Below are 6000 nucleotides of genomic sequence, written 5' to 3' on the forward strand. Positions count from 1 at the left end.
TTGAACTTTGGCCTTCCAGAACTGAGTACGTTTTTGTTGTTTTACACAATTAAAGAGAACACTGGTTTCTTCACATCTCACTAGCTCTTGCTGTTGTCAATCTTTTTAATTTTAGCCATTCTACTGGGCATGTGGTGGTATCTCATTTGGTTTTAATATGCATTTCCCTTATGGCTAGTGATATCGAACAGCTTTGCATGTGCTTATTTGCTGTGTAGATTTTCTTTTGTGAAAGGTCTGTTCAAAGGTTTTGTTTAATTTATATTGAATGGTATTTTTATCATTGATACTTTATATGATACTTTTATTGATACTTTTTATTATCACTGACAATAACATAACTTAAATTTTATTTTAGTGAGAATGAACAAAGAATATAAGAACAAAATAAAGCATCTTTTGGTTTATATATTTCATTATCAAACACAACATACCCAATAGCTTTTTAGTGAACTCTATCTTACATCTCTATCGCATATTAACATTTGGAACAATGGGGCTGAGTCAGAACTTCTTATCAGTGGCAACATCAAGTCTATTCATTTCTTTTGTTTTTGTTGGAGCACAAAGCGTGTTGTAGCAAAGAACACAAACTGTATGTTTTGTAATATTTGGGTACTCTTGCGATAGGTTGCTCCAAAAATCATTAATTATTTCATCTTGGAGAGCTTGCATTCCAGTTTTTCAGGATCTGGAGGCTGAAATTATTCAATTATTTATCTTTATTCTGAATTGTTCAACTTTGGGCTTGTTCAGAGCCACAAAATTGATTTTCTATTTTAAACATCCCTCTTTAAGAAACCTATATGTGGAAAGCTGAGTAAAATAAATGTTTTAATATATATTGAACATGGAGTAGTATTACAACTAGATGCTGAGATTATAAGATTCACAGCAGCTGAGAGCTGCCTAATAGCACTGCAAAATGAGTTGAACAAGTGTTGTCTGGTATATTCATGGCACCAAATATTAACATATCAGACGACCATGTATTTGTTACATCTTGGTCTCCCCTGATGGATTGTACCATTTTAAGAAGTGATATTTCCATCTTTTTATAATAACCTCTATATAAATATGTTTAGCATTAGTCTGTCTTACAAATATGTTTTAAAATACATTTTATAAGAAGATATATCCTTGCATAATTTTCTTTAAATATTTGCCTTTTAAGGTTATGGAACAGTTTTAAGGTTATGGACAGGTCCCAAGCAGATTCACATTCATGGGAAACATTAAAATATCTACTGTTAATAAAAAGTTTAGAAAATCTCCAGACTATATAATTTTAGAGGTATTTCCATTTTACAATTTGGCTTTACCACAACTTAAAACTCCATAGCATTTGGGGTTGTTAGGGGAGAACTAAGAGAAAAGAAAAAGAAATATGGACGTAGAGATAAGATAAAGCAAATGGAGAAATACAAACAAAATGATGTTGCTTCATGATTTTTCTGTTCCTCTCTTTCTCTTTCTCTTTCTCTTTCTCTTTCTCTTTCTGTGTCTCTACCTCCTCCTTCTGTGATAGGCAGAATTCCAAGATGTTCCTCAAATTCTGGGCCCTGGTGTATACATACCCCTTTCCCTAGTTATTCAATAAAACACTAATCTAGGTGCTACTCTGAAGGGATTTTGCAGATGTATTGAAGGTCCTAAGACAACTGACCTTAAGATTAACCATGGGCCTGACCTTGTCAGAAACAAGGAAGCTGGAGAAATTTGAAGCATGATAAGGACTGGATGTCATGGAAGTGACAAAAGTCATGTGACATGAAATATAGGTAGCTTCTAGGAGCTGAGAGCAGCCTCGCTGACAGCCAGCAAGAAAATGGGGACCCCAGACCCACACTAGCAAGGAAATATATCCTGCAACAATCTGAAAGAACTTGGAAGTGTGTTCTTCTAGAGTCTATCTCCCCAAAACACAGAACCCCAGTATACCCATGAGGAAAACATCAGACAGAGCAACATTGAGGACCAGTCCACAAAATATCTGACCAATGTTTCTCAAAACTGTCAAAAGTCATCAAAAAGAAGGAAAATCTAAAAAACAGTTGTAGACCAGAGGAGGCCAGAGAAACATAACTAAATGTGATGTGGTATCCTGGATGGATTCTGCAATAGAAAAAATTAAGAACCGGTAAAGACATACTGAAATCCAAATAATCAATGGCATTTTATCATAGTGTACAAATATGGGTCCCTTAGTTGTGATAAATGTACTATTGTAAGATATTAACAATGGAGCAAACTGAGTATATACAACTTTTCAATAAATCTAAAAATATTCTAAAATAAAATATTTATTTTTAGATTTTATGAAAATAGTATGTTTATTCTATAGAGCTTGAAGCTTTAAAAAATTACTGCTGCCATGAAAAAAATTAGGCAATGGCTAAGTAAATTATAGATACAATTAAATACAAAATAAAGATGATTTTTATTGGTGTTTTATTATTAAAAACATCACCTTTTTGAAAAACACAATGCTGGGCTGGGGTTGTGGTTCAATGGTAGAGTGCTTGCCTAGTTGCCTAGCATGTGTGAGGTAATGGGTTCAATCCCCAGCATCACATTAAAAAATCAACAAAATAAAGGTGTTGTATCCATCTACAACTAAAAATTTTTTTAAAATAAAAATACTATGCTATTATTTATTTTATAGAAGTTATTAAATTTGTCAATAGTATTTACCATCTTTTACAAATATATATTATCTAATTTCTGAGTTAATTATAGTTTCTCATCTCACTTGTTTATCCTGGATGCATATTTCTTTTTATAAAGAACTTACATAGACTTATTGACGATACAGGAACAATGTTGTGGCTGAATGTTTGTCTACCCCTCAAAATTAATATGTTGAAGACCTAAGTCCCAATATGATAGTATTAGGAGGTAGGGCCTTTAGGAATTAATTAAATTTGGACAGGGTCATGAGGGTGAGATCTTCATGGTAGGATAAGTACCCTTGTAAGAGACCAGAGGACTTGTTCTTCCTTGAGCTCGCTCTCTCTCTCTCTCTCTCTCTCTCTCTCTCTCTCTCACTCACACACACACACACACACACACACACACACACACACCCCTCCTCCAACAGTGTGGACACACAACAAGAAGATGACTACCTGCAAACCAGGAAGAGGGCCCCACTAGGGCAAAATCAATTAGCATCTTGCTCTTGGACTTTATAGTCTCCAGAAACATGAGAAATAAATGTCTGTAGTTCAAGCCATCCAGTCAGTATTTTGATACAACAGTACAAGCAAAATAAGACAAATAGTAAACTTCCTGAATTGTATAGCTGGAGATCAAAATGCTTTTGCCTCTTCCCCTACTACTCCAACAGTACCACCAACCACAACCATCATTAGGGATAGTTTAGCTGGGTATAGAATTCCTTATGGCAGTTATTTTCCTTCATCATTTAGAAGATAATGCTTTATTGTCTCCTGGCATCTATTCTTCTTGATGAAAAGTCCAAATTAACTTTCATTATTTTTACTTTGTAGATATTCTATCTTATCTTCATAACTTTAATAATTCTTATCTTTGATGATATACTATTATGTTAGTTTGTGATATTTTAAGATATGGATACATTTTTATTTGACACTTCCTGTCATTATGCTTCCTAACTCTGGAAAGTCATATCTTTCATCAATGCTGGAAAATTTTCAACCATTGTTCTTTTAAAAATTGTTGTTCTGCCCTTCTGGAGAGCTTTCCCTACTTCATTCACTCCCATTGGGCCTAGATTGAAGTATCTCAATCTGTCTTGCATATGCATCTTCAATGCCCTTTTATAGCTCTCATCTCTTTATCTCTGTGCTAAATTCTGTTTTAATTCTTCTCCTAATTAGTTAACTTAATTCAGTCTAACATTGACTCTTTTATTCCCCACATGTCTTTTTCATACACTCTTTATTTTACTTCTTGCCTGCCTTTGCATCTTGATTTTGTTTTTTTGTTTTGTTTTGTTTTTTAAAGTGCCGGGGATCAGACACAGGGCATTATGCATGTTTGACAAGTGCTCTAACCCTGAACCACACCCCAAGCCTGATTTCTTGTTCTTCTTAATGAATAATATTCCTTTTTAAAAATCTCCTTGATAAGTTTAAGTTATATTTAGATAGCTTTGAACTTTTCTTTTTGCCTGGGGTGAATTCCTCTCCCCACTGCTGAGGCACTTGGCTGATTTTCGGAGCCTTAGTTTGCCTCATGTACTGCAGGATGAGATTGTAAAAGGTTATCTGCACTGGAATTCCTCTCCTCTATCTTAATTGGGATTAGGTAGTGGTTTGGTGATCATTTTACTCACAAGACTTCCCACCTCCTATCCATAAGCAGGTTTTATATTGGTAGTTTGGAGAACTCATCTTGTGATGTTGGGGTCTTAAAAAACATACGTGGAGCTAAGGTGGGAGAGGAGGAAGGGTTGGTCCAGATTCTGGTTGTGAAAATGTATTGATTTTTACAATTTGGGGAAGTTACTAAGCTTTATATAAGGCACAAAGCCAGGTAGCAATTATAGCGTTTCAGCTTGCCCCTTCCTTTTCAGGGAAACTCCTGACCCAGTCCTAGTTTTGAACCTGAGCTTGGTCCCATCGCTTTTCTCATGTGGGGTCCAAATCCTGGCCATTTGGGCCCACTTTTGAACCTCCTAGACATGCCACACAAGTCACATGAAGTTAAGTCACAGTAAGCAGTCTTCTTCAAAATGAGCTAAGCACATGTTAAAATCTGAAAATGGTCTCACATGGGTGGTAAATATCCTCCACTTGACCCTTCTGTCCTGTCTAGTCTCTGGATGGGGGGCTTTGAGGGCTGGCTCCCAGCTGGTTTGAGTAAGGGGAGGCTTCAGCAGCAGCTCGATGCACCAGGAAAGCAGAAGGTGGAGCGACGACTTCCTTCTCCTTCTGAGCTCCAGGGAAGCATGTCTGACAGTAAGTGACCCCTCTGTATCCCCCCAGGACAACAGCTCTTCCCCCTCACTCCAGCTCTCACTGGGCACCAAACACTGTCTCCTCCCCTTGTCCCACCCAGTGGTTGAAACAGTTTTCCACTGGTGACAGTCTGTACATCTCCCCGTCATGGGATCATCCCGTACTTGAGCATCTCTATGGAGCCTGTCCTTTTTGTGTGATGGAAATGTGGGTAGGTTGATAGATCTATTTTCCCCACTCCTCAGAGCTCTAGGAACCTCATCTATTTTTGTTCACTCATTCATATTTATAACACTGGGTAAGGCACTGCTTGACCACCCTGTGGAAGACTCAAAACCTGTCAAACATAGGCCCACACATCATTCCAGTCTCTATCTGGTCATTCCCTTTATTACATCCACCATCCAGATAAAATCATGGTGTCCACTGCTTTCTTACAAAATTCCATACTTTACTCTCCTGATACTTTATTACCTAACACTCCTTGTCTTAATTGCCCCTCTGCCTCCTCCATTATCTATTCCATCTTTATCTTTCAAATTTCATTAAAGCACTTTCCACCAGGAAGCCACCTCTAGTTCTGTGACCTGATTGACATTTCTCTTTTCTGCAATTATTCTCAGAGCATTTGGCACAGAATATACCAGATACAATGCTAAGCATTTTACACAGATTTTTCAAATAATCCTCACAACAGCTGTATGAGGGAGGTACTATTATATCCCCTATCACAGATTAGAAAGCTAAATCTCAGTGTGTTTAAGTGCAGTTCAAGTTCAGTAAGTGATGGAACTAGGATCTTATCTGGATTATGTGACCATCATGCAAATCACCCTTTGCATTTACAACACTAACAATTTTGTTGTAATTCTTGTTGTCATTTTGTTTTGTTTTGGTACCTATTTACACCATGCAGTTATAATCCAAGGGCATTGTGTTGCTCACTTCACACTTCTCTATTGACTGCCACAATGTTAGAGAGGAATGAAGTCACTGCCAATCTCAAAAGCAACAGAAAGACCAATTCCACATTCTCAGGTGCTTATACTTGCTA

Source organism: Urocitellus parryii, chromosome 2 (assembly GCF_045843805.1).
Source record: "Urocitellus parryii isolate mUroPar1 chromosome 2, mUroPar1.hap1, whole genome shotgun sequence".
In the NCBI taxonomy this organism is placed as follows: Eukaryota; Metazoa; Chordata; class Mammalia; order Rodentia; family Sciuridae; genus Urocitellus; species Urocitellus parryii.